We start from the raw sequence: 14,570 nt of genomic DNA, 5'->3' as shown, positions 1-14,570 counted from the left end.
CCTTCTGTTATCCTCTTTAGGGTTGGTTTGATGGAACAATATTGTTTAAATTTGGTTTTGTCATGGAATATCTTGGTTTCTTCATCTAAGGTTATTGAGAGTTTTGCTGGCTATAGTAGCCTGGGCTGGCATTTTTGTTCTACTAGGGTCTGAATGATATCTGCCCAAGATTTTCTGGCTTCTCAGTTGTGAAGTCTGGTGTAATTCTGATCAGTCTGCCTTTATATGTTCCTTGACCCTTTTCCCATACAGCTTTTAATATTCTTACTTTTTTGGGGGTGGGGTGGGGTGGGGGGCTTCTGCGGCTTTTATTTTTGCATGAAAACCACTGGGGGGGTGTTGATGGTGGGCACCCTAGAGATTACTCTGGAGTTCCTAGGGCTCCAGATACTAGCTGGGAAGTCAGGTGACAGAAACAATGATTCAGACCAATCACATGATTACAAATCTAGGTCTCCAGCAGGGATTCTGATGGTCAGGTGTGGATGTCTAAGGAAGCAGTGACATGGGAGGGGCACCCACTGGGCTGGCCTTAAGCCACCTGGATGACATCAGGGACAGAGGACCTAGCAGCTGGTGGCTCCAGGGATCTCCAGTCCATGCTTTACTTGGCCAGGGGGTTCCTGAAGGACCTGCCAGCAAACTTGGCTTTGCTGCCCAGCTCTTCCTTGATTCTAAGGATCTGATTGTATTTGGCCAGACGCTCAGATCAGCAAGGAGAACCAGTCTTGATCTGCTCAGTAGAGCCCCACCACCAGGTCGGCGATGAAAGTGTCCTCAGTCTCCCCAGATTGGTGGGACACCATGATGCCCCAGCCAGCCATTGGACTGGGCCAGTTTACACACTTGCAGAGACGTGGTCATGGAGCCGATCTGGTTCACTTCAAGCAGGAGGCAGTTGCAGGACTTCTCTCCCACCGCCTTGACAATCTGCTTACGGTTGGTCACGTGAGGTCATCGCCCACCACCTGGATGTCTGCACTAGCCATGAACTTCTGCCAGGCACCCCAGTCGTCCTGGTCAAAGGGGGCTACGATGGACACCACTGGGTAGTTCTGGATGAAGGACTTGTACAGGTCAGCCAGCTGGTCGGGTGTGATGTACCTGCTGGGGTCATCTGGAGACTTAAAGTCCAGGTCATACTTGCCAGACCTGTAGAACTCGGAGGCAGCCACATCCATGCCGATGACAACCTGGTCCGTGTAGCAGGCCTTTGCAATTGCAGTCTTGGGCAGCTCCAGTGCTTTTTTGTTCTCCAGAATGTTAGGTGAGAATCTACCCTCATCACCCACATTGATGGCATCCTTCACGTACTTCTCCTTGATGTTCTTCAGGTTGTGGTAAACTTCTGCTCCATGAGGATGCCCCCACATGCAGGATCATTAACTCTTGCATGGCCAGCTTGTTGCCAGCATGAGAACCACCATTGATCACATTGAAAGCTGGGACCGGCAGGATGACTTGAGGGTTGCCAGCCAAGTCAGCAATGTGATGATAAAGGGACACCCCCTTTTCCACGGCACCAGCTTTACAGACAGCCAGGGACATTCCCAGGATAGCATTTGCACCAAATTTAGATTTATTCTTGGTGCTGTCCACCTCGATCATCAGCTTGTCAATCGTCTTTTGCTCCACAACATTCACTTTCTTGCTAACCAGAGCAGGTGCAACAGTGTTATTGATGTGCTCAACAGCCTGTGAGACACCCTTCCCCATGAAGCGGGTCTTATTATTGTCTCAGAGTTCTAGGGCCTCGTAGATGCCAGTGGATGCACCGCTGGGCACTGCAGCTCAGAAGAGACCTTTTGCGGAGTATAGATCCACCTCCACAGTGGGATTCCCAGGGGAGCCAAAGGTCTCCCTAGCATGGATCCTGAGAATAGACGTGGTGAACTTCTGGCAGTAGGATCTCTGCGAAGGAAGGAAAGAGGGTGCTGTGGACACTGAAGAGAACCTTAAGGACAGATGCGAGCGCGACCCTGTACTGCAGCAGCACTTTTAATATTCTTTCTTTCTTCTGTGCATATGATATTTTAATTATTATATGATGGGAGGAATTTCTTCTTTGATCCAATCTATTTGGCTTTCTGTAAGCTGCTTCTAGGTTTATGCCCATTCTTTCCTTAGGTTAGGGAAGCTTTTTAGATGATTTTATTGAAGATATTCCTTGGCCCTTTGAGTTGGCAATCTTCACTTTCTTTTATACCATTAGGTTTGGTCTTTTCATTGTGTCCTGAATTTCTTGGATGTCTTAGGTTAGGAACTTTGTGCACTTTGTATTTTCTTTGATTTTTGTGTCAATGTCTTCTTTGATATCTTCTACACCTGAGATTCTCTCTTCTATCTCTTGTACTCTGTTGGTGATGCTTGCATCTGTGACTCCTGACTTCTTTCCTAGGTTTTCCATCTCCTGGGTTGTCTACCTTTGTGATTTCTTTATTGTTTTTATTTCCACTTTTAGAACCTGGGTGGTTTTGTTCAATTCCTTTGCCTGTCTGATTGTGTTTTCCTGTATTCCTTTAAGGGATTTGTGTGTTTTCTCTTTAAGGGCTTCTACCTGTTTACATGTGTTCTCTTGTAGTACTTTCAGGGAGTTATTAATGCCCTCCTTAAGGCTTCCCATCATATTCTTGAGGTGGGATTTTAGATCAGAATCTTGCTTTTCAGTTGTGTTAGTGTATCTAGGGAGAACTGGGTTCTGATGTTGCCAAATGACATTGATTTCTTTTGCTTATGTTTTTCTGCTTGTCCCTTGCCATCTTGCTATCTCTGCTGTTTACTGGCCTTGCTTTCTCTGACCAAAGCCTGTCTCTCCTTTGAGCTTGGTTATGTTGGGCCTCCTTGGGTCAGGCTGTCTCTGGGTGTGGATAGGATGGGGTAGCCTGGAGCACAACATTTGCTCCTGAGAACAGTTGGGAACTAGAAAGAAGGTGTGTCTCTGGCTGAGTTAGAGGTCTGTGTCCTCTGAGCCTGGGGATAGGTGATTCCATTTAGGCTAGGCAAAGGACAGGAGGGGTGAACTTAGCTGTGAGCCTATTAAATTTTAATAAATGCATATAGGTTCAAATTGTGTTTGATTTAATGAACTCTCCACAGTCTCTTTTAATTAATGTAACTTCAAATCCCACCATTGTTGTCTCCAAGTCTGGCACTGGCCTCCTAGTTATCCAAGTTTTAGATGTGTTGCCTCTCTGTGTTAGAAATGCCCAAGAAACTAATGTCAGCCTTAAATTCTCATAACAAGCATCAAGCAAGTATCCCAAAGACCTTAGCAGCTTGCAGACCTCTGTCCCCTGGTCATTAGAAATGTCTTACTTTCCTGGTCACCCAGGCTCTTTTTCTGTTTGGAGCTTTCTAACTTCACACTTTCTTTCCTGAAACTTGTTCTTGATTAATGCTTTTAACACATGTTTTGTCTATACTCTCCATTTTTCTAAGTACTATAATGAAAAGTGTACGGTCCTTCTACTTCATAATTCTGTTTTTCTAGCAAGGTTTTTGACTTCTAAACTAGGTGGTTCTTATCTGAAGAAAATAGTTCTGAGAACAACAGCCTCCTCTGAAGTTACTGCATTGGCTCCCTTGTTACTTGGTTATTGTTTTTCCTCACTCTGGACATAGTTACAAGCCTGTTGGAAGCAATAGATGTAGAACATTGCCCTAGTGAGGGTGAACTCTGCTGGACACACTGGACACACTTCATTCTTTTTTTTTTTCCATGCGATATTGTTCCTGCTGTGTTTGTCATTGTATTCTGTTGAGTGTACAATTCTGCTTTGTAAAACCACTGTTGTGCATCAAATCTGTATAAATCTTTCATTTTCCTAGGAGAAAAACTGCAACTCAGTAATAACCACTCTCCATCTTCTTATGTTATCTCCTGTCTCCACCTTCCTACTTTATACATCTGACTATTCTGGATAGTGAATTATAAGTAAGCCAAGTGGTGTGTTCCCATCTTGCTTATTTCACTTAGCATAATGTTCTTGGTTTCACTTGGGTTACGGTGGCATCAACATCTCTTTCCTTTAAAAAACTGAATACTGTGAATTTTGTGCATTTAACACATTTTGTTAATCCATTTATTTTTACATGAAAGTTTGACTTGCTCCCATTTTCAGGATTCTGTGGCTACAGGCATGCAAATGCCTTTTTGAGACCCTGCTTTCAAGCTTGGGAAGATGTGAGTCTGGCAAATCATGTGCTGGTTCTGTTTTTCATGTTTGAGGAACCACCATGCCATCTTCTATAGGGACAATAAGATCGCATACACATATTGATAGTATAAAAAGTTTGCAATATCTTCACATCTTCACCAGCACTTTTAGGGGGAATAGCCATCTCAAAAGTATGGTAAAATGTTCAATTTTAGATTTGTTGTTGCTTTGTTTTAGCCATTGTCTATTAATCTCCAACTCTATATTACATGGTTTCTATCAGTGGGTTCAATATTGATGTAGCTGAGATGCAGAGAATTTTACTAAGTTTCCTAGGACATTAGATGAGGCTGAGATTTGAGTCAATTCTATACCTCTGAGCTGTGTGTGCTGAGTGATTGCTTCTTCAAACTCTGTGTGCCTGACTTGTTATTCCTTATACAATTTTGGAAATTATCCTTTTTTTTTCTTGACACTAGAAAATATGAGCACGGATTTCAGAGCTAGGATGATGATGACAATGATTCTAGGCACCAGCACTGTATGGACCAACACACGGGAATTCTGTTCTTTTACTGTTTTGCACACTGAATCTGTCTAGTGAGTGCTACATTATGTGTTAGATATGATGTTGGGCAACCAGTGGGATAGATTGTTGTTTTAATTTGTTTTCAGTTTAGATAATGGCTGAATCTATATAGTGATGCAGTGCAAATAATTTGCTTGATAGATCATTGAAAATACTTTAATAAGGATTTGTAAGTGCCTTCATGCCTGGACAAAGTGGGAATCATACATATTAGAAGGTGGTTGGTAACACTGAGAGTCCATATAAAGGACAAATTCTATACATGTTCCTACATCCTAACACACACCAGGGCCACCTTTTTAAAAGTACATTTTTTTCACCTTTGCACTTAAAATTTAATCTCAAGATTCCTATAATCACATTTATCTCCAGTCACTAGTCTTCATTCCTTGAATTGCTAGATGTTTACTCTACGGCTTATGTTCCTAAATATATTTCTTATGTTACAGTTTCTCTTGCATGCCAAACTACCCGTCCAAGTTCAAGTTTCAGCTTAGTTCATAATTCTGCATCTCTTTTTCTATTTGTAATGCTATTTTACTATTTAAACCTTAGTCATTTTCAACCTTTTGTTTAACCAGAAGGTTGCTGGCAATTTTATGTTGAAATCCACTAATTAAGAGTCACTAACAACACATCTCCAGCCAAACAAATCTATGTTTATTTTGTAGTATATATAAAAAACCACACTTGAGTAAATTGGCCAAAATATTTCAGTCAGAGAATTGAGAAGCCTCTCCTTACTAGGTATGGTTTTAATTCTGTGAGGTATTAGGAATGTGTAGGCCAGCTCTTTGTTGAATGCTATCAAGAATCAGAGACATTTCATGATCAGTATTATTAATATTTTTGTTTAGTAAAGGCAAGATGTATTAAATAATGCTAAGTTTAGAGGTGAAATAACAATAATAATCATCCCCAGAAAAGAAAGGTGGGATTAGTCATGGAATAGAAAACAGCATTTTGTGTTCAGAGAGTGCCCTTGCTGGGTCTGGGTCTGAGCAGGATAATGGAGTGAACGAACACTTTGCTATTGTAAACTTCACATCTATTTTCATTTCCGCAGTATTGATTTCACTCCTTCTATTCATTCTCCTTCCATACACAATTGAACTTTCTCTCATATCGAGATAAACAGTATAGTCACTTTTCCTCCTTTTGCTTTTCTCACCCTGTCCCTCATTCAGTGAGTAATCGACTTTGGTAAATTCTGCTCAAAATATTACAATGAGTTTTGTGCTTGGTGGAAATGACCACACTCTTTATTCTAAAACTCAAGGAATCCCTCTAAAATTATATTTTTTAGTATAATACCTCAAGTAGACTCCAATATCTTTTTTTCTTATGTTAGCTTTTAATTTAAACCTAATACTTACTTTTCACTTATTATGCTATTGACATCTTGGTAAATTTCTTCTATATAAAGCCTCTGGTAGTCTACAGATAGCAGAAAACACACACACACACACACACACACACACACACACACACACACACGTATTTGGGAAACAGTTACTAAAGTTGAAGCCTGAAGTCAGGTTGTGATAATATCACTTCTAATTTTCTCATAGTGATAATGATAAAAGAGAAAGGACTAGCAGGATATAAGTAATTTGATGAGGAAAAGTTTAGTTTGGGTTTCTATGATTGTGATGAAATACCATGACCAAGAAGCAAGATGGGGAGACAAGGGTTTATTTGGCTTATACTTCCATATTGCTGTTCATCATCGAAGGAAGTCAGCAGAAACTCAAAAAATACGCGGATGTGGAGGCAAGAGCTGATACAGAGACCATGGGTGGGTGCTACTCACTGGCTTTCTTCCTATGGCTTGCTTTGCCAGCTCTCTTACAGAACCCAGGATCACCCAAGGATGGCACCACCCACAACTGGCTGGGCCCTCCTCCATCAATCACTAATGAAGAAAATGCCCTGCAAGCTTACATATAGCTTGATCTTATGGAGGCATTTTTCAAAATTGAAGTTCCCAAAATACCCATGGATGGAGTTACAGAGACAAAGTTCAGAGCAGAGCCTAAAGGAATGACCATCCAGAGACTGTCTCACTTGGGGATTCACCCCATAAACAACCACCAAACCCAGACACTAGGCAGATGCCAACAAGATTTTGCTGACAGGAGCCTGATATAGCTGTCTCCTGCGAGGCTCTGCCAGTGCCTGGCAAATACAGAAGTGGATGCTCACAGTCATCCATTGGACAGAGCACAAGGTCCCCAATGAAGTAACCAGAGAAATACCCAGGGAGCTGAAGGGGACTGAAGCCCCAATATGAACTAACCAGTACCCCCAGAGCTCCTTGGAACTATACCATCAATCAAAGAAAACACATGGTGGAACTTGTGGCTCTAGCTGTATTTGTAGTAGAGGATGGCCTAGTCAGTATCAATGGGAGGAAAGGCCCTTGGTCCTGTGAAGGCTCGATGCCACAGTATAGGGGAATGCCAGGGCCAGGAACGGGAGTGGGTGGGTTGGGGAGCAGGGGGAGGGGGGTGGAGGAGGGGGATTTTCAGAGGGGAAACTAGGAAAGGGGATAACATTTGAAATGTAAATAAAGAAAATATCTAATAAAAAAGACAAAAATAAAATTGAAGTTCCCTCTTCTCAGATGACTTTACCTTGTCTCAAGTAGATATAAAACTGTCCAGCACAGGGAGCTCTTTAGAGGGTGGGAATAAAGTCACTGAGAAATGGAACCCCAGCACTTGATGGGCCGACTCTTGCAGATGTGAGATCTCTGGTGTACAGAACAGAATTAAGCTAGCTTTACCAAACCTCCAGCGAACTTCACAATTATACTGTGATGGCATAGGCTGCTTGTTGTCACCTTTGGCCATGTTTCTGGCCTCTCTGTTTTCAATGACAACATGTTCATGCAGCTGTGATCAATGGAATGTAACTGCTGAAACATAGCTCGTGATTGGCATATTATGGAGTCAATGGGTGAATATCTATCTATCTATCTATCTATCTATCTATCTATCTATCTATCTATCTATCTATCTATCCACACACACAGAACCTTGCTACTCACCAGAAATCTTTAGATTCTTTCTAGTTATAATTTTTCATAGAAATATGTCACGAATTTGAAATTATAAATTGTTTTTGCTTATTTAAAAATTATATATATGGAATATAGTATATTCTACATCAGGTATTTTTTTCATGTCCAGTGATAATGAATATCTGAGAGAGTATCAATAGCATATTGATTGCCATTGCTATTTAAATTCATTTATTCATGTATATATATATGCCATTAAGTTATATTTTCATTTATAATTACATATTAGAATTAACTACAGTTTGAGGCTATTACAAACACTGCTGAATAAGCAGTCTGATATATTTACAAATATGTACATATATGTATATATATGCATATATATGTGTGTGCATGTGTGTGTGTATGTGTGTGTGCATTTAAAAATCTATGAATATTTTGGGAACATGACTTCAGGAAAAGATTTCTATAATAATGGTTAAAAATTTGAAGAAGCTGAGGAAGAGGGTGACCCTGTTAATTGAGACCAGCAGTCTCAATTAACCTGAACCCCCTGAGATCTCTCAGATACTGGATCATCAACCAGGCAGCATACACCAGCTAATGTGAGGCCCCCAACACGTATACAGCAGAGGATTGCCGGGTCTGTGGTCAGTCAGAGAAGATGCACCTAACCCTGGAGAGAATGGAGGCTCCCAGGGAGTTTACAAGTCTGGTGGGGTGGGGGTGGGAGGTTGTGGGGGTGTGGGGACATCCTTATGGAGACAGGGGGCAGGGAGGAGGTATGGGATGTGGAACCATCAGAGGGTGGACCGGGAGGGGAATACAATCTGGTGTGTAAAAAAGAGAAAGGAAGAAAGAAAGAAAGAAAGAAAGAAAGAGAGAAGGAGGGAGAGAGGGAGGGAAGGAGGGAGAGAGAGAGAGAGAGAGAGAGAGAGAGAGAGAGAGAGGAAGGAAGGAAGAAAGGAAGAAAGAAAGAAAGAAAGAAAGAAAGAAAGAAAGAAAGAAAAGAAGAAAGAAAGAAAATATAATAATAAAATAAAATAAATCTACAAAAAAAATTCAAAACCTTGGTTGTGGCTCACTGATCTAGATTTGGGCTAATGACACCAGGACTCCATCTATAAAAGCACACACACAACACTGCCTGTGCAAATGCTGTTACAGGTGAAAGAATTAACTTTGAGGAAGCGGTAAGTGGTTGAGACTAGTCTGATAAAACTGGCTTCATCTCTCTGAAGCCATGGGTTGGGAGATCTCTTTCCCCACTGGAATTAACAATGAAATGAATAAAACTGATATAGACACAAAATGGTGAGGATGTCAGACTGAAAGGATAAAAGTGATCATATGGAAAGTGGAATAAAGAGCCTGAGGGTCAACATTAAGAACAGTTAGGTGCTGCTCATTTCTCTAGCTTCATTCTTTACTCCACTTCCCAAATGATCACTTGCTGAGCCATTTGGCTGATGCGCTTCATCTAAATGTGTGGGTTCTTGCAACGCATGCTTTCACAGGCCTTTGGAAGTGGAATTGATAAGCAGATGGATTTATATACAGTAGTTCCTATGGTTAATATCTTTTAATGGAGCATGGAAGGATCGTAGAATTACCCTCAAGCTTGGAGTTGTAAATATCACTGTAAAACTTTAGGGGGGGGCAGGGGTGGGATGGGTGTTTTTTGGAGAGTAAACCAGAAAGGGAGATAACATTTGAAATGTAAATAAACAAAATAACCAATAAAAAAATTTAAAAAGTATGCTTGACAAAATAAAAATACCAAAAAAAAAGCAACCCCAGTGCTCTCTAAGTTCTGTTTCTTGTCACACATTCTTATAAATTTATGACTAAGTACAAGTAGACATAAGTTGTAATGTAGGAATAATCTCTTGTGTACTATGCAGAAGTGTCACCTGTTAATAAAAAGCTGATTGTCTATGAACAAAAGGCAGGAAGTAGACGGTGGGAGTTCTGGGAGAGAGATTGTAGCTCTGGGATAGAGTCCAGGGCACGAGGATTCTTCCCAGACTCAGAGGAAGTTGGACATATGAAACCAAGGAGACATAATCAGCCATGTGACAGACGTGTAATAGTAGGAACAGGTTAACTGAGTTATGAGCTAGTCGGGGAGCAAGCCTAGCTTAAGGCCATAAGCATTGTAAATACAAAGCCCCCAAGTCCTTATTCAGGAACTGGGGCTCAGGTGGAAAAGTCCTAGGTTACATTGTAATCAAAGAGTAACATTATTAGACATGCATTTCTAGGAGGGATTATCACCATACAGTGCTTGTAATTTTTGACACTTCTCAGTAATTTGGAGTATTTGGGAATAATGCACGGTAATAATGCTGTCTGTTTCCTTATGAAAGTTTTCAGGTGAATTAATTAAACAAATTCTGATGGAGGTCTGTGATTTGAATGAGAAATGTCTTCCCATAGAATTTAAATACTTGGCCACAGAAGCTGGTGGTGTGTCAGGAGCTGTGGGTGGTGCAGCTGTGGTGGAGGAAGTAGATCACTGTGGGTGGGCTTTGAGTGAAAAGCCTTGCCTCACTTCCAGTTCTCTTTCTGTTTCTTGTTCCACTTTAAATCTGTGAAGTAGCTCCCTTGCTCCTGTGGCCATGCCTGCCACATGCTGCCATGACTCCCCACTATGGTGAGTCTTTCCCCTCTGGAACTGTGAGCCAAAATCAACTCTCCCACAAATTGCTTTTGATCATAGTATATTGTCATAACAACAGAAAAGTAACAAGTCCACCACCCTTTCCTTTATACAGATCTGTATGATTCTTCTGTCATTCTGGAGTGAGGGCTCATGACTCAGAATTTAGGTCTTGAGGCCAAGATGAGAAGCAAATTATATTCAAGGACCTGTGGGCTTTGTGAGTAAGTCACTTACCCTTCTTCATCTTCATGCTGTCTATAAAGCTGAGATATTGTAGGCTGAGTCGTATCCCCACCACCCAGAATTCATGTCATACACTAAAGTGCCATTGTATCAGGAGATAAGAACTTTAGAGCACTAATTAAGAACCGTTGATCAGTTTGCCTATAAGACAAGAGGATAGGACAAAGGCATTCATAAAGAGACCATAGAACAACAGTAACAATCTAAAAGGCCAGAAGGGGGCCTAAGAAAGTTATTGCTTTTCAGGCTTCAAGCCTTCACTACTGTAAGAAAACACATTTCTTTGTTTAAGTTACCAAGTCTGTGTTTCCTTATGGCAGTCCTAGAAAATTCACATAGAGAGTGAAATAAAACACTATGCCTGGTTGCAGAGAGTGATTTTAAGATAAATAAAAATTCAGATTGGCTGCCTAGAAAAATGCAGAGTAGGTGCTCAGTGTTACTGCAGACATGAATCTTTATCTTTTCTTGTTCTTGATCGTATCACTTTCAGGTTCCTTCATTGAGAGTATCACTCCTAAATAAGTTGAAAGCAAAAGGGCCATGCTGTGAGGTATCTCTGTGTTTATTTATATTTTAGATCTAAATAAGAAGACTTGCAGTTTCCCTTTCTTGTTAAGCGAGCAAATCTTAAACACCTAGGTGCAAATCTGCTGTTCAGCCTGGCAACAGCTATTTGAGCTTCATCTGTCTCTAGCTACTTCCAATTTTCTTCATTTCTGCTGAAGATACTAGCAAGAGAAGACAGATTAGTGTTCTCAGGAGTAATCCTCTGACTCTCTCTCTCTCTCTCTCTCTCTCTCTCTCTCTCATTCTCTCTCTGAAGCAATATTTTTTCTATTAGCTATCTTTAATAAAAGATTTCACTTTATGTGATAAACTATGCTAATAGCACCCTAGAAACAATTAATATTTATATAGCTGAATTCTTCTGGAAGCTTCCAAGCTATATAAATACTGCTGGGTCACCCAGAAAGCTGATACAACTACTCTGGAAATCAGTCTTGCAGTTCCTCAGAAAACTGGACATAGTACTGTCTGAGGACCCAACTATACCACTCATGGGCATATACTAAAAAGATGCTCCAACATAAAACAAGAACGCATGCTTCACCATGTTTACAGCAGCCATATTTATAATAGCCAGAAGCTAGAAAGAACTCAGATGTCCCTCAACAGAGGAATGGATATGGAAAATGTGGTACATTTACCCAATGGAGTACTACTCAGAAATTAAATCAATGACTTCATGAAATTCACAGGCAAATGGATGGAACTAGAAAATATCATCCTGAGTGAGGTAACCCAATCACAAAAGAACACACATGGTATGTACTCACTGATAGATAAGTGAATATTAGGAAAAAAAGCTTGGGATACTTTGATACAACTTGCAGACTATACGAAGCTCAAGAAGAAGGAAGACCAAAGTGTGGATGCTTCAGACCTACTTAGAAGGAGGAACAAAATAGTCACAGGAGGTAGAGGGTGGAAGGAACTTGGGAGAAAGACAGGAGGGAGAGAGGAAAAAGGGAAGCAGGATCAGGTATGGGAAGAGATGGGGGAGATATACAGAGGTTCAGGAAATTGAACAGAGGTGTGTAAGAATGGGTGATGGGAACTGGGGATAGCCACCAGAAAGTCCCAGATGCCAGGAAAGGAAGAGGCTGCCAGGACTCAATGGGAATGACTTTAGCTGACATACCCAACAAAGGGGAGAGAGAACTGACCCGTCCAGCAGGTCCAGTTATTCGAGGATCTCGAGGGGACCTCCTCCTAATAACCAAATGGGGGGTAGAGAGAGACGAGGGTCTTGTACGAATAACGAAACGGAGACCGTTCTGAAGTTGTATCAAGACCCCAATGTATTGAGAAAGGTCCAAGGCTTAAATGCACAAGCAAAAGGGGAAGTACAGATAATTATCAGTGGGAGGGGTAGGGCAATACAAGCAAGAGGGGAAGTGATTATCAGTGGGAGGGGTAGGGCAATAGAATTGCACATTCTTAGGCAGTTACACAGGGAAGCAGGAACTTGGCGGTATCAGGGTGTGGTCAGGACATCTGTGATGACCTAGGGCTGGGACATCCCGTAGTTCTCGGAATCCATGTGTCGGTGGCCCGCCTTTGACCCTCTTTTCTTCTCGGGGGGAGAGGCCCAATTCAGAGATCAGGACAATAGCGTTGCCTTAATGGCTCCCAACAGAGAACCTGTAGAGAGATAATATCCAGAGGTTATGCATGGCCCCTAGTTGAGGAATAGGGCAACCCACCTTTCTCAAAATTTTAACCCAGAATTGTTCCTATCTAAAGGAAATACAGGGACAAAGACTTCAGTAGAAACTGAAGGAAAGGCCATCCAAAGACTGCCCAACCAGGGGATCTATCCCATATACAGCCACCAAACCCAGTCACTATTGCTGATGCTAAGAAGTTCTTGCTGACAGGAGCTTGATATAGCTGTCTCCTGAGAGGCTTTGCCAGAGCCTGAGCAATACAGATGAGGATGCTCGCAGCTAACCATCGGATTGAGCACAGGGCCCCCAATGGAGGAGTTGGGGGAAGGATTGAAGGAGCTGAAGGGGTTTGCAACCCTATAGAAAGAGCAACAATATCAAGCAACCAGACCACCCAGAGCTCCCAGGGACTAAACTGCCAAAGAAAGAGTATACATGGAGGGACCCATACAATGACAATAGAAACAAAACAAAACACATATTGTCATCCCTTGAATTGGGTTGGGAATGGATTTGATTCCCCTAATGTGCAGACAAAGAAACAAAGGGTGGGAGTCTTTTGAAAAGTTTAAAACCAGGGAGAAGATACAGAAAAGCAGCACCACATATTTGGTGATAAAGACTGGGTCCAACCCCCTACATTGTTGCAGCCTCATGGCTCTCAGTGCAAGGCCACAGGCAGACTGTTTTGATAAGAAATTAAAAGCTCTAATTACTATTAATATCAGGCATATTATGTTTCTCTAGGAAATAGGAGGTGAAATCTGAGAAGTGTTTGTAAACTGGCTGTTTTTGTTTATTTCTTTGGTTGGTTGATTGCTGACCTAGCTATCAATCCTACTTTTTTTTTTCAGCTAATTTTGGTATTCTTATTTTAGAGTTTATTTCTTTTATAATCCTGACATTAGTATGGGTAACAGCAAGTTCCTTCACCATGACAGCAAGGTCTTACCTTACATAGCAAAGTTCTGCCCTACCCCATCGAAAGATTCTTATGCCTTAAAACCTAGTGATTTTTTTTTCAGGTCTAGTCAGCAGTCCCCCTAATTTAAGAGCTTGCATATTTATCTGACTATAGGGTGTTGCTATTTTTCATGAAACATTTACATATTTTCTCTATCCATTTATTCATTCTTTTCTTGAATGGCCTGTATTACCTTTCAAGATGTATGGCTTAGTCACATGGCCGCACAAACTAAGTAAGCAAGCATATCTGACCTAATAAAAATTAATAAGCAAAACCTACACAGCTGATAACACAGAATGGCAGTGTAGTTCTACCACAAAACAATCAAAAATAGAGACTAGGCATGGTGGGGGTGCCAATGTAAAGTTTTCTTCTGTTCAGAAACAGTTCAAGACAACAGCATGAAGATTGTTTGCAAAACAGTCCAGAGGGAACCAAGACACAGCAGGTGATTTTGGTTTTAGGTCAGAATTGAAATTGTAACTGATAGGTTTTCATTACAATATCCATCTCTTAATTTGACTTTGCTTAACTTGAATTACACTTCTTGAGCGGTTTTGAGATTTGTCTCATTGGAAATTATATTTCTGAGGTTTTCTTTGTTTTCTAGGATATAAAAACTTTATTAAAAGTTTTCTATTAAAAGTTGAGAAATACTACTTATTTTGTCTTGTTATCAAAGTCTAGATT

General features: G+C 41.1%; 1 pseudogene; it reads right to left on the bottom strand.

Moving 5' to 3' along the window:
• Positions 294-2,002, bottom strand: Gm5223 (predicted gene 5223; annotated as a pseudogene).

This window comes from Mus musculus, chromosome 17, assembly GCF_000001635.26.
Source record: "Mus musculus strain C57BL/6J chromosome 17, GRCm38.p6 C57BL/6J".
Taxonomy (NCBI): Eukaryota; Metazoa; Chordata; class Mammalia; order Rodentia; family Muridae; genus Mus; species Mus musculus.
This window is presented reverse-complemented; position numbering and strand designations above follow the sequence as displayed.